This window comes from Dicentrarchus labrax, unplaced genomic scaffold (assembly GCF_905237075.1).
Source record: "Dicentrarchus labrax unplaced genomic scaffold, dlabrax2021, whole genome shotgun sequence".
Classification (NCBI taxonomy): Eukaryota; Metazoa; Chordata; class Actinopteri; family Moronidae; genus Dicentrarchus; species Dicentrarchus labrax.
The window spans coordinates 16697766-16721172 of NW_026136711.1; the positions used below are offsets into that span (position 1 = coordinate 16697766).

General features: G+C 41.9%; 1 long non-coding RNA gene across 1 annotated transcript in view; it reads left to right on the forward strand.

The window, feature by feature from the left end:
* The window catches only part of LOC127371211 (uncharacterized), a 97032-nt gene that overhangs the window by 66350 nt on the left and 7275 nt on the right, over positions 1–23407 (forward strand). The gene's annotated exons all lie outside the window — the stretch shown is intronic.

Consider the following 23407-nt stretch of genomic DNA (forward strand, 5'->3'; position numbering starts at 1 on the left):
AAACCATCACTTATTACTCAAGATATAAAGTTTGTCTAAGTAAGTGTGTTTCTAACGTCTTTTTTGGTTAGTGTGATTATGTCATTAGGGTTACATTGTGAGTTATTTTTGTTTTATATTCTGACTTTATAGTCTGCATATTATTATTATTATTATTTATTATATATATATTCAATATTGTATAGTTTATCAATAATGTAACCTCTACCTTTATTTATGTACATGAAAATGTTGATATATATATATCTAACTCCACAGAGAACTTTGTGTCAATTTTATTTTTCCTTCAGAAAAATGCAGAAAAATTCCTTAGGCTTTATCATCTATAACTCGAGTTGTCACAGCAGGAAGATTGCGGATGTAAACTAATAACATTATGATAGCCCTGTTTCATCATTGGTGGCACAATAGCAATGCCCTGAAACTGAGAGTACTAAACAGAATGCTCTATTAATAATGTTATCAATCACACCTGTGTTTGAAATCCAAAATGTCCATCATGTAAAATGTATATTGTGCTACTACACTGCTGGTCTACATGTGGTTAGCACTAGTGAGAAAAGGCAAAACCACCACCTACTCTCCGCAAATTTTTACACTATTGATTTTCGGAACACCAAACCTCTCACCTTCAACTTTCCAGTACCAAAAGAAGTGCATCCATTTGATAGTGAACCTTGGAAATAAAGAAAAGAGGGAGCATGATCATGATGGGTTTTGAGAAGAGAAGTAGGGAACCCATTTAGGAAGGCAGAGAGATAAGAACAGATGGTATAGAAGAGAGGACTAAGTGGAGAACTAATAGACGGTGTGGGAAAGTGATGAGAAATGAGTTGCAGGCTAAATACCCCCATCGCCCCATTTCCCCTCTCTCCTTCAGCTCTCCTCTGAATATGTGTGACTGACAGGGATGTTAAGTGCCGTTTGACACCAAAGACGGAGGTGACTATGTGAAGGTAGCTATCTGACTGAGAGGTTTTTCAGTATGTGTGTGTGTGTGTGTGTGCGTGTGTGTCAGGATGGGGTTGTGTAATGAATTACAGACGTGGGTCCGATTAAAATGACTGGTAATTTCTCCGGGGAGATGAGAGCCTGGAGCAGCATGAATCAAACGACTGCCAGGATGACTCACCAACACCATCTCCTCTACCCCTCAGACAGAGACGAGGGATGGATGGAGAGAGGGCAGAAGAAGAGAGTGGACAGTGGGCTGAGAGGAGAGATGGGTGAAGGTGCAGGGGATGCACTGGTGATGGGGGGCGACGCAGAAAGAGAGCACGGAGGGATACAGGACAAGCGAGGGATGAGAGGGATGCAGGATATGTGCTGTCCAGAGAAGAAAGGGATATTAAAAGAGAGCTATTAGCGTTTATGAAGAAATACAGAGAGATAGAGGTGACAAGATGATGGGGATGGAATGAGGGGGTGATGAGAGCAAAAGGAAAGGTCTCAAGCATCACTAGTTTCAATCTGTTCTCACCGTTCCCACCCCTATCTCTGGCCTCATTGCAGGTGACAGCAGCATGGCTAAATTACCTCCCGCTGGCACTCAAATTAAACAGGGCATCTAGTGAGAGTGAGAGACAGTGAAAAAGAAAGGGACAGAGAAAGAGAGAGAGAGAGAGAGAGAGTGTGTGTATGTGTGGGGTGGGGGTGTTAGTGCGGGGGGGGGTTATGAAAAGAGTGTCTGTGGTCACATTAATGCAATTTCTCTCTCGATCCCTCCGTTCCCTCAGCCCAGCCCTGGATAATGAGCTAGTGAACACTCTCCCTTCCCCCCCACTGGGCCTACCTGCTATGCACAAAAGGCTCTGAACGCTATTTTTGGAGCCCCTCTTCTCATTTATTTTCTTGAATTGGTGATGATAATGATCACTGTGGCTTGAGGTGCCATATTCAAATTAACTGCCATTCCTCCAGTGCTATCGGCCTGGCATCACCCTGCCTGCAAAAGTGTCCCTGCACCTCCTCTGTCTGCTCCCTCCCGTTCCTCCCCTCCTTCACCTCTCCTGGAAGCAATACAAAGACCATTGAAGCAGCACTGCCTGATATGTTTCCTTGTTGAGCTTATTCAAATCAGGTGTTTGAAAACTAACCTTGTTTGCATTGTAATGTTGCGTGGCAGAGCATCTACAATTGACAATTTACTGATACAGGCCTGTAAGAGGGCTGGGTAGCGGCAGTGCTGTGAATATGAAATGAATTAGATTCCCGCCTGTAGTTATTCAGATCAGAGTGTAACATGATAGCTTACATGAGTGGGTTTGAATGGAGGTCTAACTAAATAAATTTGATTTGGAAAGGGTGTGTTTGGCAGATTGTGCCACTCACCAGGTGCTGCCACGGATAAAGCAAGCAGTTTATTGTACATAATAGGATGCAAGAATCTTTACATATACATGAATTCTATTAGGCATCACTGGCACTGGAGGGAGGCACAAAAGGCAGCAGCGCTCACTGAGAGGAGGTAAGGGAGCTGCTCACATCCATCAGTCTGATAAAGACATTTGTATGCGTGAGTCTGTGTGTGTTTGTGTGTTCTGTAAAAAAAGGCCATCATGCTGTCACTCTCACTTTGCTCTTTTTTAGGAACAAAGAAATTAAAGTTCTGTGAAACAAAATACCTGGGGGATGCCTGTCACTGCAGAGATTCTTCTCAGTGCAATAACAGATGTATAGGTGTGTGTGTGTGTGTGTGTGTGTGTGTGTGTGTGTGCGTGTGTGTGTGTGTGTGTGTGTGTGTGTTTTTTTTAATCCAGGGCTAGCTGAAACCTTGGCTGATAACAAAACTTTTTTGTCAAAATATTTATGCAGGCTGGTATATTACCAGTGGAGTCTTAAATATTTTCAAACAGCTGACGTTTTCAGAAGAAGTAGAACGTGAGTGATTTCTCCTATTTCTGACACTTCCATATGCAGGCATCTGCGTGTTAGCTATATCTACTTGGGCTTAGCAGCTGCTGTGGGTGATCTGGGCTGGTCGGGGCTAATGGCTGACTTGTTTTCTGGTCCAGCTGAGCTCTTAATTACATGATTGAGCTTGTTATGGCCTAATTAAAATGGTAAAACACAGGGCACAGAGAGGGAATGAGTGAAAGAGCAGGGATAGGGAGAGAGAGAGTTAGACTAGCAACACTCAATCCCTCTCTCTCCCTCCCCCTTTTATTAAACTGTTAACCCACAAGGCCCCTATCTCCCCCTCTCTCTGCCCCCGGCTATTTGGAATGGGCCACGAACTACAGCCATAATCAGCAGGCCTACATTTCAATAACACATTTTATCATTTAACCTCTAGTTATACACATCAAGGTGGCAGAACATGTTCCATTTGGGGGATTGGGGGATTGGGGGGTGTCGGGTGGTGGTGGGGGGGGGGAATTTTGTGTCGATAAGAAAGTTAAACACAAAAACAAAATTACCAGCGAGTTATTACAAGAGCCTGAGGACAGGAAAAAAAAAGTTGACTAAGTTTGTATCAGACACCAAGACACAAGAGGGAGGGGACAGCGAGAGAATAAGGAGATGAACAATGTTTTTGTTGTTCAGTTTTTAAGAGTATACTTTTGGGTCAATTAACAATAAAGATCAATTGATATCTCCTTATCCTTTCTTCTGTGATTTTTCGCCTGCAGTAATGAGATAAATATTTATGAAGGCTGAAAGTCCCCTGCCTCTCCTCCTTGTGTCAAATGCTCAGCATGATCAAAGGCTCAGCCCAAAAACACACGACACACTAAAAGCATCAAGGCTCTGTTGGCATTGTTTTTCTACTGTCCCACAGCTCAAACACAGAAAGCTGAGCGTCACCCCCCTATCACCAACACCCCTCCTCTCCTCCTCCTCCACACCCTCCACAAGAAAAAAAAAGTCACAGATAGGTTTGGGACCAGTGCACTGTCGCTTTAAGATAAAATATTCTATCTTCTACATCATAATTATCTCCTTAAGGTAGAAATATTAGCATATCCACCAATCTTATTATCTGAGAAATTGGCTCATTAAGTCGGCTGGCTCCCCTTGCGCCCACCTTGTTCTCCATTGTCCATACTTCATCAGAGGGGGAGGCTGCTGAGGGGCATTCTGACTGACAGGAGGCACACAGCTCACAGAGCAGGCCTCTGTGGGGACCGGCCCGGGCCGGCACACGCTGACGGGACAGCGCTCTAATGTTCTGCGAGGGAGGAAGAAGAAGAGGGCATCCTCACTGCTGCTGAAGTCAGATCTCAGAACAAGCTCTCTCTTGAGACTGGGAGAGACTGAGCTGTGCTGTGGCCTACTGCAGCTTCAATAATGCTTTGTGATTGCAGAATTTCTGAACGTTTAGTTGATCAACATTGCTTGCAGCAAGATAAAAGTTGCTGCACATAGTTTGACCTTCCTGAGTTGTGCTTTGTGTGGCTGGCTGTGAGGAAGACTGTCTGTGTGACCCTGCCTGGGGATGAGGGCTAAACCCTGGACAGAGACAGTGTTCAAAGCCCAATTTATGGTCTTAAAGAGCAAAGCATACATATGCTTAGTAATCAGAAAGACAAGCTTTCCAAATTACATTTCCCGTGCTATTAGATATTAATGAGATGCTGGAGAATAGCCTTGGCCTCTAATCTGCAGGATTTAATCCCTAGATTGAAACCTGACACCCGTGGAGGCTAATGAAATCATCCTTTTAATCCAGGGAAATGTCCCCCATAAGCCTGCAGCTTTGGAGAACCACGGGACACATGGCGCGCTGCTCAGCGGACAACACATTGCAGGATAAGTTCAGGCAGAGGCAGAGAATTGAAGGGAGAGACACAGGGCTCTGTATAAGTAGAAGATGTTTCGATATTTAAAAAAAATCTAAGACAAACACACAGGAAAAGAATGGGGTATCTGAAAGGGCTGAAGGTTGCAAAATTATAGTGTAGCTGCAGTGTGTGATTAAAGATGAACCAATCTTTTTGACATTTCTCCAGAAGAGAGAGATGCTTCCACACAATACAGGAGCTCCGTCTCCCTCCCTCTCTCTTCTGTCTGTCTGTCTGTCTGTCTGTCTGTCTGTCTGTCTGTCTGTCTGTCTGTCTGTCTCTCTGTGTGACTGTGTGGGATTGAGTTGTTAATTAGAATCGTGGCCAGGCCAAATGAATTCAGACCTTCTTCCTTCTGTAATGGTGCTGCAGACCCCAAGCTGTGGGCTTTAATTCTCCTCTCATCAGTCTGATGGAAAAATCACCTCACTGCCATTCAGCTCTGCCACTCATTAACCAAGCCAAGAAAAGGTGATCGGCACAATGGACAATTTTATTATGTCCCCCCCCCCCTCTTTTTTCTTTTGATGGCACACGTATGCATATAAATCGTTCTGTAACGAAAATGTGCGCATACAGTATGTGTGGCGAGAGAAATATCACATACAAAATCATAGGCATTTTTCATCCTTTTTTCTTTGACAAGATAAAAAAAGTCTGAATTTGCATTACAATGATTTTATGAGAATTGCATAAATGAACAAAATAGGATCCATAGGCCCCTATCAAAAAAAATTTGTGTATGTGTCTGTACTGTATATGTGTGTGTGTGTGTGTGTCCAAGTGTCTAAATACTTGAGAGGGTGCGGTTACTCAGCTCGTATATTGACAGGCCATGTGTGAGGCATGAGGGTCGAGTTGCGATATGCTTAACAGCCAATTTACAAAGGTCAGGTGAGTGGGATCAAACGGGTGGGAAGATCACACCTCACACTCTTAAATGAGAAACAATCATCCCTCCAAAGGTCACCCAGACACAACCAAGGATTAGAATAATAGAGCAGGCCTTCTGCTCCCCCTTCCTCTCTTTCTCCTTCGGCTCGCCACCCTTCTCCTCTCCACAGGGGGCATGGAGGAAACGGAACAAGAAACCGCTCTTCATTTATTTCAGTTTCCTCATTTTATTTAATTTGTTTTACCTTATTAGTGTCTGTAACTCACTATCTACAACTGAGAACAACAGATTATTAAAGTTGCCACAAATCAGGATTAATGGTTATAAAACTGCCCCTGGGTGTATTGTTTTTTGTTTTTATGTGGAATCTTTATTTTTCCAAAATTTCATATTTACGCTATTTATTTTATGTGTATTATTTAAGAAATATATTATTGTGTTTTTTTTATGATAGATTATTAGATTAATTTCAATCTACCTCAACATTTAAATATTATAGTCCATTCCACATTAAAGATAAGCTCTGGAGAGTCAGATTTATTTTTTTCAGCCCCACTGCTATCATCAGAAAGAAAAAAACTTTGTCCATCGCAAAGCAGTGGAAATTTGTCTTTGATGTGGCTCACACAGTACATATAGTGTTCAAATTATATGTAGATAGAATTAAGAACTATATATACATATCATCTTTGTGGCTAAATGATGTGTGTTTTCAAAGATTATAAACTAGACTAAAAAGTCTTTTACTCTTTTTACTTTTGTAATCCTTCTAATAAAATATTTCCTTCACTGTGATTTAATCTTAAAATAAAAGTACTGAAAAAAATGATTTAAGGCTGACATTTCAGACAAACTGTATGTGTAGATGGTAGATGAAGGCGGGAAGCAGCAGCAGCAGCAGCAGCAGCAGCAGCAGCAGCAGCAGCAGCAGCAGCGTCACGCTGCAAGGAGATGTAGAGACACTGTGAAGCAACAACAGGGGGCAGTGTTGGGTCATACTAAACACCCAGCTCTCCGTCCACCCCTCTCTCTCTCCTTCTCTCTCTGGCCAGAGTCCAGTCTAACCACCTCTCAGGATTAATTACACTTTTTCAATTAATGTTCTAATGAGAGCTGCTGGTGCAGAAGTCTGATAAGGCAGTTAGGGACAGAATGAGACACACACATGCACGCATACACACACACACACATACAGTAGAGACAGACAGACAGAGATGTACTAACTACAATGATCGATGGGACATAACAGAAGCTGATCGAGTTGATACAGTGTAGACAGTGACAGAGATCAGCCTGACCAAAACTAGACTGAGACACACACACACACACACACACACACACACAAAACACACCATTGGGACAATATACAAATGGAATTAAAAACACACACAATGTTGTGGTGAGGATACTCGCTTTGGTGACACAAACCCACACATCTGCAAACTAGGTTTCCATGGTAATGAGCTCAACTGGTGCAGAAGGGGACCTCACATATACACACACGCGAACTTTGTCGGCACGCACCAGGGGACCTGTCAAGTATAAATTAGTGCCGTTGATGTGTCACAAGATGCCCCCGAAGGTCATTAATTGGTCAGTGATTGGAGGTTGGCATGTCATTTATATGAAGATAATTTGCATAAGGCAGCAGAGTACTTTCCCCTCTAAAGCATTTTACAGATTCTATATGTTGAAACCCACACTTACAAGGGCTTCTTCTTCTTCTACTTCTTCTTCTTCTTCTCCTCCTCCTCCCAGTGAGACAATCTGCTTCTGAGTGGCTAGAGCCTAATGTTCTAGGCTAGAGAGTACACCTCAAGAAAGAGCATTGCAGAAGAACGTGCACTTCTTTTTTTTAATCTACCATTGAAAACTTAATAAATTCAGTCATTTTATCTGAATGCAATGCTTCAAGGCCTTTTACCCAGCAGCAGTCCAATATAAGTAGTTATTGTTGAAAATATTTTTATTCAAGTGAAAACATCTGCAATTTTAGGAGGCTTTACAATTTTCTTAAATGTTGATATGGACAAACTGATTTTGAATATGCATGACTGTCCTGTCAAATATAATACATTCATATTATCATTTTGAAATAAGACTAAGAAAGAATAAGTACACTTTGAATGGAAGAAATAAAAATCAATAGAGATCTGATTAATCCTAAAGGGGGCCCATTGTTTAAGAACCAGAACCAGATTGAAGGTCAAGGGGAAAAAAAGGAAAATCCCTGACTTTTTCTACAACATCCTTTTGAAAGTGTGGAGGCTGTTCCTAGAGGACAAAGGAGAAGATAGTGTGTGATGTGTGTGTGTGTGTGTGTGTGTGTGTGTGTGTGTGTGTGAGAGAGAGAGAGAGAGAGAGAGAGAGAGAGAAAGAGAGAGAGAGAGAAAGTGTAGAAATACAGTTTTTAATTTAAAAAATCGCTGAATGTGATTCTTCCTCTCACTAATCAGAGCAAACCATTACATTAGATTTTACACTTTTAAAGATAATAAGAATTAATAGTGTCTTGTCTGTATATGCATTAGTCCATATATGCATTAGTTAGGAGTTTGTTAAATTAGAATACCATTTTCTCTCATGTACTTACATAGTCTCCACCAAAGGAGAGTATGAAAGTACAAGTGTGAGAGATTGCTGTTCTCTGCACTGCTGCTCTCTCTCGCTCTCTCTCGCTCTCTCTCTCTCTCCCACACACACACACCAACACACACACGCGCACACACACACACACACACACACACACACACACACACACACACACACACACACACACAGTTATTCACTTTCTTTCTCCCTCTGTTTCATTCTCTTTCTCTCTTTTACTCTTTCTCTCCGTCTCATTGCCCCATAACCACAGAGAGATGAGTTCAAGCCACCATTAAAGCGTTAAAAATTTAAATATAAAAAAAAAAATCTTAACGCTCTTTTTAATTAAAAAGGATCCTAATAATCCACATCATATTATACGTCGCAGATTCATCGGTCAATTTAATAACAGTGAGGCTTTTGGATCTTAATATCTCTGCTACCAGGTTTCCTTCATAACTGAGAGCCCGTGTTAATTACAGCAGAGCCTAATGGTGGGGAATATTCAGGGCCTCTCCATGTTTTGATAAATGGCTTTCCACTAAGATTTATTCCTAATTATCTCATTTGTCTTTCTCCATTACTTTTTATAGCTTAAATTTATGAAGTCATTAAGACGTTAGTGGGCCTGATAATGATTAGGAGAAGGAATTGTATGAAAGTGAATTATATGAAAATGATTATGGCTAAAGGAGTGTTTAAAATGAGGGCTGCGGAAGCCTGGAAGTGTGTGTGTGTGTGTGTGTGTGTGTGTGTGTGTGTGTGTGTGTGTGAGGTACATGGCTTTGTTTGAAGGTGGTGCATGCCACCCCCCTCCACCCCACCACAACCACTAACCCCCCTGTCCTGCCCAGCTGATGCTACCACCTTACACCCGTGGAAATAAGCATGATGAAACATCCTTGTCACTCTCCTCATCCTTCTGTGTCTCTCCTCCCTGCTGGCCCCCATCAGCTCATATCTTTGCTCCATCTATCTGTCTGGTCTGACTCTGTTAACGCCGGGCAATGTTCTCTCGGAGTAATGAGAGATGATCTTTCTCTGTCTCTAATACACTCCCACATGAACACACACACACACACACACACACACACACACACACACACACAGAAGAAGAAGTTTTTCTTCCACTGCATTTGGGTTTTGTTTAATTTCATTTGCCTTGGAAGATAATGAAACATATAAATACAGAAGCCCACGTGTGCATTTGGGGTTTTGGAGTTATGACCATTTTATAGTGTGAGAACTCCCTGGCACTGTCACTGCGGTCTAATCTATTTGATGAAGGCTTTCAGCTCTAGCACAATGAAATAACAGTCCTTTCCTCTGCCACAAGACACCCTGTTTGGTCTAAAATGGATAAATGCATGTGTATCTATGACAGATGCCATCCTGAGCTGAATATACACCTTTTTTAGCAGGCATAGTGAGTTTCCCTCTTGTCATTCTGGCCCTTCCTTGTCTCTCAGCAGTCTGCTTCCCACCCTCCTGCACCTCTTCTCCCCTGTTCTTCCCACCCTGGCAGGCTGTGTGCCAGAGATCATAAGAGACAGTGCAAGCCCCTGCTTAATGAATTAATTATTTGATTATTTAATCACCCAGATGAAGAGTGTCTTTAACACTGGTGTTAATTAGCCAACATCTGGGCCAGTCAGTGAGCCAGCCACACAGAAACACAAAGAAGAATAGCAACACACACTCTGTCTCTTCCACTCTCTTAGGCATATCATTATGCATCTTTTTATTCGCTACTCCTGTCAGCAATGTACTCAATGAAAAATGTTTGATAGCTGACCTTATGATCTGTGATTATAAGAAAAATAACCACCAATACATTTAACACAGAAGTCCCAAATTTAATGTTGCTAATCCCTTTGATTTCGTTCTGTCATTACTATCCCACATGCTTGTCTGCCAAAATAAAAGTTAATTAACCTTCAACCAAAACTCAACCTGCTCCCTATGCATCCCCACATTCATTTCTCTCACCTTTACTTGCCTCACCCTCATGCAATGCTGACTCTTGCCATTGGGAGGAGCAATGCCTTTTCCTTGGACCTCACTTCTTGATTTCACTTAGTTGCCACACAGCTGTCCACAATATGATTACTGGTAATGCATGCAGGAAGTGTGTGCACCGTTGTACTTAAAGATAACAACAGCAACCCCTCCATATAGGAACTGCAAACATAGGCTCTTGTCTCATCGCCTATTGTGTCCTTATATTCTATTCTGTATGGATTTCATCATGTGAATTTGTATGCAAACCTGAAGGTCACACATGTGTTCCTGTGTTCCCTTCTGTGTGTTCTGAAGAAGGAGAAGGAAGAGAGGTATAACCCAGTAAAAGACGGCAGACAGTGAAAGGGGGATGGAGGAGAAGAAAGATATGTGTGACTCTCTCATCTGATTAAGACCACTCCAGTCTGGGTGGTGCTACCTCACACCAGCAGCAGTAGCCTTCAAGGGAAGTGGGGGGACTGGAGGTGTGTGTGTGTGTGTGTGTGTGTGTGTGTGACAGAGTGGATGTGTGTGGGGAGAAAGGTGGAGGAGGGTAGAAGAAGGGATTCCCTTTAATTGCAATCATTCTGGCAGCACTGCAGGGATCTACATGCCATGCATACAATTAGAGAGGAGAGGAGAGGAGAGGAGAGGAGAAGATAGGATACAGTATGCTACTGGTCCTACTTCCTTTTCTTGTAGTCATACCACAACTGTATGCACTACCAGGTACTACCTGACCCAACTCTAAACACACACATACACACACACACACACACACACACACACACACACACACACACACACACACACACACACACACACACACACACAGAGTTGAAGATGTGCTTCTAAACAATATATGCATCTGTTTATTAATGCACAGTGTTTGTTAGGACTCTTTGTCTGAGAGGACTGACTTTTAGCTTGATTACATCTGGGTATGTTGTGTAAAAGCACTGTATTTTAGCAGTAGCATCTTGATTTGGGTGTGTTTGTATGTATGCTTTCTGTGTGCTGCTGAGGTTAATTGAGATACACAGCTCATCTCTGCCCTGATGAGGGTCAGAGCACAGAGGCAGATCTGCATCGCATTAATCTAACCCCAATTTATGCTGCCACACACTGTCAGTTGCAACCCTGCCCCCCAATCACACACACACACTTGTACACACTCGTTCATACCCATTAATTTAGCCCCAATTTGTGTTGTCTTCAGCTGCTGTGATGCATGACACACACTCTTGGATTTGCAATCACTAATGCACAGAGCAACAACTCACACACTGGCAAACGCTGCTTTCTCACACACACTTACAAAGGCAACGGCACCTCATGCAGAGTTGATGTCATTTACTTTTAATGGCAGGAACTGTGGGATCTCCAAGGTAGTGTAAGTGTACAATCAAATCAACTACTACAGAAAGGAAAAACATCCACCTTGCTAGCACACTTTTTTTCCTAGTAACACACACAATATCTCACATCCACGTGGCCTCTGTTATTCCTGCATAAGTTCCTCGCCGGCATGACAGAAGCTAAGCCCTGCAGCACCCAGCGAAGGAAAGGCAAATTAACCAGCTTCACTCTAACACTGAGGGACCATTAAAGTCGAAACGCCTGATCTCCCTGGCCGTTTTTTCCTCTCTATCCTCTCCCTCGTTCCTCTCCCGTTTCCTCACTCTCCAGTTGGAAAGGTTAACCGTGAGAGGCTCTCAGAGACACTCCAGCAGACACACAAGTGATCTTTCCTTTAATTGGCTTTTCCACTCCCCTTCTCCTTCTCTCTTTTCCCTAGCAGGTCAGCACTGTCCACTGCAGGGCCCGACAGAGGAAACACACAGACACACACACACACACACACACAGACACACACACACACACACAGACACACACACACACACACACACACATATGCACACACAGAACGACACAAAGGCAGTCAAGCTGAACTGAGGACTTGATGCATTGGCAAAGGTGTGTGTGTGTCTGCGTCTGTACCCCTTTAAATATCTCCATCCGACCAGTCAATCTGTCGTTAGTAGTACAGGAGTAGCGGTGCTGTGTAATTGAGCTATCTAGCTCTCGGGCCTCCATGATGTCCTCATCCATGAAGCAGCTGACACCGCAGCTCTGCTCCTCACCATCACACAGACAGGGCACACAGGAAATTCATAAGGAGAACACTGACAGGTGTGGAGCCATTATCAGCCGTAGCACAGTCTAGATTTTTTTTATCAGCAGTCAGACCTACAAACCCCTGCTTCATCCTGAAAGAGAATTTCACAAAATGACATTCTTTTTGGAGTTGGAAATCGAGTTAAGCATTTTTGAAAAGCTATTTTTCAGATAGACATTAGGCTCTGTCAGAATGATAAAAGAGATGCATGTATTCTGGCGCCATGGATGCTATTGTTTCAGAGCGGGATTTAAAGCCAAGCTGAACTCCTGCCATTGAAAACAGAGCAGAGAAAAGTTATCCAATCCTATAACTTCTCATCACATCTGGAAAAAATACTTAATTGTGTTCCTCTAAACTCAATCTGGCCGCTAGCAGATCTAGATAGGAGAAAGAGAATCACAGTGTGAAATGAGCTACACGCTACGCTGACTTACCCGTGTGGTAGCTTAGAATCAGAGCAAGATGACTAGACAAGGCAGTTCAGACGATTGCACCCTGGACTCAGTTACGCCGACTATTCTGCTTCATCTCGCTCGGGCCTCGCCACAGCCATTATCCACAGGGTGCAGTGTGTGAGAGGACATCATTACCGGCTGTCTGCGGGGCTGCCTCCTGCCCCTATCTCTGCTGACACCATCCTATCTAACAGCCCAGTCCAAGGAGAACCAGAGCAAGGCCGGCAAAACTGAGAACAGCCTCATTCCCACCTGCCACAGAAACAGATAGGACACCAAGATAGCTGCAGCCTGCTGGTGGCTTTCTAGACTCTGTTAGGCTGATAATGGAGTGAGGCTCATGACGCATCAAGTCAGAAGTTCAAATTTTCAGTCCCCATCTCAGTCGCAAGACTTACCGAGATACATTTAATCACAGCAGTTTTGAAACAGAACCAGGTATATCTAGGGAGTGATTACAATTCATCCTGAAGGGAACATGAATGTCTGTCATTTTATTAATTTCCATCCTAACAACCTAATTGTTGAGATGTTTTACTCGAAAACACAAATGTCAACCTGGTGCTGAGTTTGAATAAATAAAATATGGTTTAAAAGAAAATGTACTACCTACAAAATTATCGTTTTTCAAATGTCCTATTTATGTTTTTGAGATATTTCACAGGGTAAGCAAAACCTTTGCTGAGTCCACTAAAGGAAAAGTAAGGAACTCACCTAAGTCATTAGGATTCATCCCTGGGTTACCATGAATGTCTGTGCCAAGTTTCATGGCTATCCATCATGTAGTTGATATTTCTGCTCAAAGTGGTGGACTGACTGACCAACCATTCCTGGAGCTACACTAGCTAGCTTCAATAGACACCACTACAGATAGGTGATTAGATATGTTTTTTGTGATTTAGATTCTTTAAGGGCCTATGGGCTAGGGTCCTGTAAAGCAGTGAACTGCAGGTTATGGAGACCATTATATAAACTACATGTAAGAAACTGCAGCACTAAAATACACAAAGGGTTAACTTTCAAGTTTCTTTTCACATATGACTGAAGCACATATGAGAGGTTTGTGATCTTGCCTTGGAAAACAGTGATTGTGGTGTTTTTGATGGAGAGCTGTGACGTGCTGCAGTTTGACTGTGTTTGAAAGCCCGTCTTTTCTCCAAGGTGGACAAGTGACAGCAGGTGGGCAACTACACAAGAGCAACAGGCGCTAAGAGGAAATGGGCTTTGAGGTTGTCATGGTAATGAGAGCGTTATGACCCAAACAGTCTCTGGGCTATTACCCCATCCCACGCTGCTGCCCGTCTCCTGACCCCCCCACCCTCCTCCCTTCACACTTGCTGAGGTGTGGGTCTTGCGTTAAGGTCAACTGGACCAGATCTTTCTTTGAATTCCTGCCATCGCACCCACCCACCATGCTATTGCTGTGTCCTTTTTTCTTTTAGTCACACACACTCACAGACAATGGTCCAAGGCGCTCTGTCTGACACAGGGCAGGAAATAAGTGTTTATGTGGACAGGGTACCCCTTCCTGTGCGTTCCCGGAGGGCCACCAACCCCCTAATCCGGGCTCTATGTGTGTTTCTGGATTTCACCTTCTCTCAAACACACTAACTCTGGATATAATTCTGTCTGAAAGCTCCCTTTCTCTTCACTTCATGCTTCTCTCACACTTGATTTTCCTCATTCTCTCTCTTTTTTAATCTTCACTGTGTCACTCCCTCCCTCCTTCTCTCTGCTTTTACTGGCTGTGGAAAACAATGGAGTTTTGTTAGTGAATTTTACCTTAATGGGCACTTTCACATTCATTTTTTCTCCAGATGACTCAATAAATGTGTTTACATTGAGTTTTTCAACTGGCAGAACAGAGCTCCAGTTCTGCAGTAGGTCAATAGTGAAGTAGACAGAGCTGTGTGTATCAAAGCCAAACAGAGACTTAGCAGAAACCAGAGAGGCTGTTTAGACCTGTGAGATGTTGACTTGTTACCGTTGCATTCTGTGTGTGTGTGTGTGTGTGTGTGTGTGTGTGTGTGCATGTTTGTGTTTGTGTGTATGCGTGTGTGTGTGTGCGTGTGTCAGGACAAGGCTCTGGTCTGTGCTCCCTGTTTGCTTAAGGTGGCATGAGTCAGCTTGACTCAAAAACAGGAGCCTGTTTTTGTGTGGCCTGCCAACTGCCTGTCTGACATTTAGCTAGCTTTCCCTCACACACACACAGACACACACTCTGAGTCTCTCTCTCTCTCTCTCTCTCTGCACACACACACACACACACACACACACACACACACACACACTCACTTAGCCGCAAGTCAACACTCTGCGGAGCAAAACTGCCCCTTGGCTTTCCATCAACCTAATGTTCACTTTTCAGCTCTGTCATTTTCTGAGCTCATGTTTCCACCAAAGGTAATAACAAATAAATAAATTCTGTTTATATTGATATTTTTTATATGGAACCAGGATTTTTGAGTATTAAAGTAAAGAGTATGGTCAGAAGTTGTGGGATGTAAAAATGGGTGGCTGGATGCTGGGAATAAGGAACAGTTATGATGGTAAAACTTGTTTGATGAATTAAAGGCACATTTGTTAGCTAAGGCAGGATGGGAGAGAGCTGAGCGTTTGGGCTGATGCAGGGGTCTGAGATCAGGGATGGGAGGATATGGATGTGTTAAGGGGGCGAGTCTCCTTGTCTCCTCCTCCCCTGTGCCCCTCGGAGCCACGTAGCTGTGGTTATGAGCAGCCAGAGGGGTTTGGCTGAAGGCCAAAAGTTACATAATAGTGCCCTTAAACCAGCGGGGTGCCATGCCTCTCCTCCCTGCTCTGTCTCTCTCTTCTCTTTAGTTTTTATCACCTCAGCCTTTAATCTCTTCCTGTTGGTACATTTCTAGAACCAACAATTCCTTTTAATCTGTTTACTTTGTCCATGACAATGATATATATTCACATATTCATCCCTCTCATCTGCCTCCATCAGTAACCATTCTGAGGGATATTTTATTTCATGAAGATTCATTCATATCGTTACAAGTTATATAAAATGCACATGCCACCAGCATCTCAAACCAAAACAATGGGCACTACATTTGACCAGACTCCATTAACAAAACCAGTAATTTTACCTAGCAGTTAATCTGAAAACACCTTTCACACTTCAAACTGACAGAAACAAAAAAACAAAACCGTCTTTGTTAGTCTTTTCACAGTCTTTCCAACAATCACCAATGCTGGTTTGGACGCAATAAACCCTTAGTTCACTGAATTAGATGAGAAAATTGATGGCACAAAGCAGCTATGCCTGCCACGTATTGTTAGCTAATCATTCATCATAATCACAAATTTGCCTGTCAAAATACATCCACTAAAAGCTCCATTGTTTTTGCCACTGACAGACTAAGATTGTTATTGTAAGTGTCTGACAACATTATAAAATAGATCCCAACAGAGACAGACCTTTTGTTTAAACAGAAATTGCTGTAATATCGCTGGTGACCTTACCTTGCGTGCACTGCTTAACTTCATTCACCAAATCAAAAACTCACCTTTCCACTCTTCCAACAATCACCAACTTGAAATAAATCCTCAATTCACAAAAAATCACCAAAACCAACAATGAACTCATCCTAACAATTATTGTCTGTGTGGCCAAAGTCATAAGCCCAGTTCAGACCAAAGATTCGCAATGACACAAGCTGAAACTTGCAATGTACCAATCTGCAACATTCTGAAAAGCCAGTTCACTCCAATGCATCTCTACAGCAACAACTCTCTGTACTTTTGTTCTAACTGCTGGCTTTTCAAGTTTTTTTTTGTAGCTGAATATGATTTTTTTAGTGTGTCTAGTGAGGATAGTGATAGTGAGTTAGTTGCTACAGTTGCATTTTATTGATGAAACAATGAAAACTCATTTTGGACTCGTTGGAGATTTGACAAGCTCAGTTGTACACAATGGCATCTGCCGGTTTGAGTCGAGTCGAGACAACCAAATCGCAAAGCTGAGACTATTTCCTGCTACGTTCTAAAACTGTGTCTGTCTCGTCATGAATCTTTGGTCTGAACTGGGCTATAGACTTCCAGTGTTGTCACAGTCAAAATCACATCAGTGAACCACATTGTTGCACTGAGTGACAAGCTCCTTAATTACAAAGAACATGGCCACTGTAGTTTATTTTTAGTGGATTGTAAATACAAAGTCCTGCTGCTGTACATTAAATTCTCACCATGGGACCAAATAGAAATGGTCTCAAAAAATGTGCCATTCACTCCTGTTTGAGTAATATTTGCTAAAAACTACAACTGTTTCAGAAAATTACCACAGACAGGGGAGGGAGGCCAGAAAGCAGTGAGAGATGGTCTAACATGGTGGCTTTCATGGGATTTTATGGCAAGAAGAAAAATATGGGATGACAGCCCTAAAATATAAGTTATACTAGTGGTATAATATGTAACACTCTGCACATGTGTTGAAATGTTTAAACCCAGAGAAATAAAGAATTGTTTCCCTTCTAGTTGCTACTACGCAGGCTACATTAGAGAGTGAGGAAGGAAGTTGGCGAACATGACCAAACATAACATGAGCAAAACTTTAATACGTTACCACGTCCATCAACATGATTTCTGACTGAGTCACATCAGGTAGATTATCAGCAATGGTCGTTGTTTAACAATGAAGACAACAATTCCCATGATTCCACACTACTTAACAACATTATCAAATACTTTTTTAGTTTTGATGTGAGAAACCCCCTAGAGGCAAAAAGTATGTACTGTGCATTTATGTACTGGTGTTGAGAAATTGTGGATTTTAATGTAATGGTTTAGCTTCATTTGACACAATTACTTTTTTTTTTACTACAAAACAAATACCACACAATTATTTTACTCATTTGAATCGGGAAAGGCAAACTTTCACTTTATTTTCATATTAACGGGTCTCACTGACATGGCTGACATTGAACTGAATAATCGCTGTCTTACGTGCAGAAACTCATGAGAGATGACCCAGCTGAGACTTAACAGTCGGAGCTCTGGAAATTAAAAAAAAAAAAGTTTGCCAGTGTTCACAGCACTCCTTGATGGATGAGCATATTCACTGTTGAAAATAGGCAACACCCTTGCTTTCTGGCGTTGAATCTCCTTCTTTAGCTTCCTTTCTGGTTTGTATGGCACCGTTTTTCTGCCACATTTACGCCCTCCAAGAGCATATGATAGTCCTCAAATGACTTCCTCTTGCTGCACTGTCACTCCGCCATTTGGCAAAACAAGCTGAGCAAATTAGCACTGATTAATTATCCATTATTAAAATAAATTATAATGTCAGTTGCATGAGTCCTTCTGTTTTTACAAGACCTTGGATGAGTCACCAGGCCAAAAATACAAGACTTAAAGCAGCAGCCAAACAGGAGGAATACTCCTAGCTAACGGAGAGCCAACATTTAGGCAGTGCTTTATTGTCGTAGTGCCAGCACTGGGTATCTGGCATCTCCCACCCACACAGATGAAAGCCAACTCTTAAGTGGCAGTGTCTGCTCTGTATGCACCTCCCATGTCTGACACAGGAGCTCTGCTCTAGGAGAAAGAGAGTAGTGCCAACACTGTGATGGAGCTGATTGCATGTGTGTTTGCTAATATGGCATTCATTATGTATTCAGTTAGGAGTTATATCTCCTTATTTTTCAATTCCTCCCTTTTTATTGTTTGCCTTTCACTCCCTTTATGCTGCATTCACAAGCAGCTGGGATGGATAAAGCACTTTAATGATCCCTAACTGATTTCTGCATTTGCTTTAAACTCGCCTTCAAGTTTAGGAAAGGGTAAAGTGTGGTTGAAATTTGCATGAGTGCTTGTGGCCGGTGGAGTGGGAATGGATTATTACCCCAAATCCTGCTCCAAAGTTCAGTTATGTACATTGTCCCTGCCCTGCACTCTGGATTCTCTTTCATTCAAATAGTCATGGTTTTCCAAAACTCAGCAGTGTTAATAACTGTTAACTACTGGATATAGATAACTGTTACTCACTACGGTCAACAAGCTCTCCTTTATTGTTTTTTTTTTTTCTTGTGTGTTTGAGACATTGATGCAGAAGGAAATTAGCCTCAGGCAGTCTTAGCCCCAACTTCTACAGGGAAATGACCAAACTGACCCCAGATCAGCACCTCAGATTCACAAGGTAATGCTTGCTGCACTAAATGTACGCATAGCCATTAAACCAAATTACTTTACTCTGTCTTAGAGTGAGATCTTTCAGGTGATTTATCAGTGATTCATTATCTAACGGATGCTCTCACAGCAGAGGGATCTAGCTCACTAGATTAATCTAACTGTCATCGTTGTATAAGGAAGATATATGGTCATTGTTCAGCAGAGCAGGGATGAAGTAAGGGGAGGCAGTTTGTATCAGCACTGGACATAGACATTTGTAATGAGAACATCACTCCAAGATCATATTGGGAGTCAGGGGCTATTGTGTTTCTGTCCAATATAAGGAGACATTTAGCACAAATCCTCCAGTTTTAGCTGGAGCTCTGGCTGCCGTAGGAAGCTTTTCCTTGTCTCGTCTCACACTAACTGACGTCAAAACGCATATCAGATATGGTCTGGGATACTTTTTCAAGGCTCACACATGCAAATGGTCATCTATCCTCCGCCCAGACTGTGTTCCACCCACTCTCACTGCTCAGGCCCGCTGCTCTGCTGCTTCTGATGCTTCCGTGAGACCGAAGCAGAAACAAATGTCTCAGTCCTGCCAACTCTGTGTGTATATACGTTTGTGTGAGTGTGCATGTGTGTGAGTGTATATTCCATGGAAGCCCACTGGGCTGTGGTTCCCTCAGTAGTCCTGCAGCGGCAGTAACACGATACAGTACACACACATTTTTGTTGCTGATCCAAGCTTGTCTGTGTGCCATGATTTTGGTTCAGTTCAACTTGTTGTAAAACACTGCTGTGCACCGTTAAAGAGGAGAACATGTAATCAGCATCTAATGAACACAGTGTGCCATGTTATGAAAGATGGTTATATGCACTTTAATGAAGTTGATTTGTTGCTGTGTACTTTGATTTAGTATTTCAATGGCTCTAAATCATGTTTTAATGATGCTTTTTTTTCTGAGTTTCAGAAAAGTGGAGCTGAAAATATTATCTGAACACCAGCTTATCTCAGCAACTCTATTCCAAAAGTTACAGTACATAGTGACGTCAAAGTAACGCCTTTTTCTTTCTGTTTCTTTCTGTGTCTCTGCCCCCCACCCTCTCATGTAGGAAGAAAAGATGTTTCTTTGTAGGGACTCACTGGCACTAGTTCCACTGACTCACACAGCTGCCCCAAAAGAGCGCTCCTCCCTCTGATTTACAGCCAGTAGTGGTATTATAGATTTCTAGTTGTTTTCCAGAGTTATTTACTGGCACTTTCAATCCATCTGCGTGTGTTTCGGTAATTTGTGCAGAGATGTTTGCACCATTTTAATTCTAACATTTAGAGAATAATGGTCGACAGTATGTGATTTATGGCGGTTAGAAGAAAGAGTAGCATCAGAACTGTACCCTTAAAGAGTTAAGTTGATTTCACTTCAGTGTTGTTCGACTTGAATTGAAAAAATCTTCCTTTAGAGCAGACATTCAATACCTAGTAGGAGTTCTGGACCGCAGTTCAGACTAGTTTTGTATTTTTTAATGGCCATTTAAGTTTTATTAAAATATCTGTGGTTTAGTCTCTGCACATAAGCATGTGGGCCTAATTGCTGATGGTGAATGTTAATGTGAAGGTGTGGAGGTGTCATATGAACACACGTTATCCCAGAATCAGTGCTGGAATGTGTTGTGTCTCTAAACCAGTGTAAGTTACTCCAGCTTGTGTTTGATGCTTCAGCTTTCAGTGTACAAAGATAATCTGTTAATGTGTGGTGCAAACCTAAACTGCGGAAATACTGTCCTAAAGAACTATAATGTTGAACCTTATATATTCATCAAAATGTAACCAACTTTCAAAGATGTGCATAACTGTGTGCAACAGAAACAGGTAATGGTCTCCCTGACAGAGAAGATTTTGCTCTGTGATTTAAGTGAGATTGAAAGCAAAGTCCATTTTATGCTTCATTGCTCCTTATGAAGATTTAAGAACTGCACACCTCAGAAAAATGTCCTCCCTCTCTGCAGATTTGGATGATTTTAAAAGACTGTATTTTAGAAAGAGAACATTTTTTGTGATAAAATGTATTTTTTGTTGTTATTGTAGAGTTTGGTGTAATAATCAATATTTTTGTGAGAAGGTTGTGAGCCCATGTGGGCTGAACACTTGTATGTACATGACATTAAAATAATCAATCAATCAAGTATGTTTGAGAGCCTCTGGGTGAAAGAACAAGGTAGAATCATAATCAAGTTGCTGTAGAATATAGTATTCTTAAGTCTGTGTGGGCAATGTCAAACTCTCACTCACATCAGCAACTGAACAGAGCTTTTTTTCCCATCACAATTGTCATTCAGAATCATCACAAAATATGTTGAAAAGAAAGGGACAGATTTGAATAGATTACAAAGGCTGCAAGATAGAAGACACTATAATTGAGGTCCCTGAGGAACACTTTAACAATAGCCCCTTTAAATGTAGCCACACATGAAGGTTACATGGTTGTTGTCTCATACAATAGTCACATCAGAAAAGTATCAGGCATATTGTATGACTTCTGTGTCTGTTGTGGCATTCCTTTGACCCAAAATTAATAATAAATCGAGTATTTCCTTCTCTAGGTGTCTTTCTGACTTCAGTGGAGGAGGGGAGAGCTGTGTTTGGTGGGAGCCAAGGGCGAGTGGCTTGTCATGTCAGGGGTATTAATTTATGATTTCCATCCCAGCTTCTGACCTCATCACCTCCATTAGAATGCAGCCTTTGTAATTTCATGGTTAATATTCAATAGCCACTTGTCCCCTGTGCCCGCTTTGTGCATGTGAAATTTCTGGAGAGGGTGTGTATCATTTTTTTGTTGAGTTTGTGTATGCGTTTGTGCCTCTGTGTGTACATGTAAAGGGAATGTAAGGTTGACTACAGTGTGGCCTGCTGCAAAACAGTTGCAGATGTCCAGAGATGTCCTCTGTCTCTCTACTCCCACTGAGGAGCTTGAATTGTCTCTCTGTCTGACCTGTCATTTGAATCGCCTCCTTCAAACACACGTTTCTCTTCTCTCACACACACATCTGCACAAAATGTAGGCGCGAACACACATACACAAACATACAGTAGCTGACCTCTTTACAGGCACTTGCCTCAGGGCCAAGTTATGACCCTGTTATTAGTGAACTCTAGCCAACATTTAACACCCAGTGGACAGCGCACACACAAAATACTAAAGAGAGAAACTGTGTTCATGAGCCACTTTCAAGATACAATGAAGAAAGAGAATGAAAAGGGAGAAAGATTAAAGCTGAAGAAGAAAATTTCAAACAGTAAAAGTCCCCTGCATTTCTGCACACATTGATGTATTGGCCTGAACACACATTCCTACTGAACGACTTTGGCAAGCCTTTAAAAAAACACATTAAAGGGCTCTGTTCTGCATGAGCCCAGTTGTTGCTCTGTTTTCTCCCTATCCCCCTGCTCACCCTGCCCCCCACTGTTTTCTCTCTGCTCCTCTCAGCTCAGAGACAGCTAATCAAGTGGGGGTTATGGGAAAATCTGCAGATGCTAAAAGATGATTGTGACAATATATTAACGGACAAATAATAAAACATAGCAGGGAGAAACCAGCAACAACATTACCAAAAATTATCCTAATAGGCTATAGAGTTGCTTCTACCAGTAACTTTATTAAGCACTGCACATGTTGGACATAAACACTATTGGCCGCTTCCGCAACATTTCATCCTAATTCTATGTTGTATTGTATGTTGTTTAGTTTGTTTTTTATCAAGTGTTCAAGGGGTACCAGTGGTAGATACACTTTTTCAACCATGTACGTTTACTGTAGCTGTTACTTTTAGCAAACTATTTAAACCATCATCCATTATTTTTAACTATTCAGGCTTCACTGCTCACTTGCTAAATACTTATCATGCTCTCTCAATATATATAATATTACAGTTTTATAATATTTGACAAAATGACATTTCTAGAAAGACTAGTGCTGGATAGAGTTTGCTTGCTTCACTATCTGTGAACTGAAGAAGGAATCTATGTATGCATTGGACCCGAGCGAGAGACTCCTATAGTTAAAGAAATTTTATCCAAACTAAATCAACTGCAAAGCGGTTGTCATGTTGGGTGTACAGAAAGGACAAGTAGAGAGCAGCCATGATAACTGATCTCTCCAGCTCAACATTGATAGTGTAGTACATTTACATTTTTGCACAGAGAAAACACAGATGAGAAAAAAGTGATGAGTTGCGATTATTATCAGATACAGCGCATTCTTTTCTTTCTTTTAGTGGGTACATTTTGTCTTACAGAAACTCTTAATAGTTATTAGTAAGTGTGCCAAGCTGTGCATGTGGGAAGGTCAAATATTTAAAT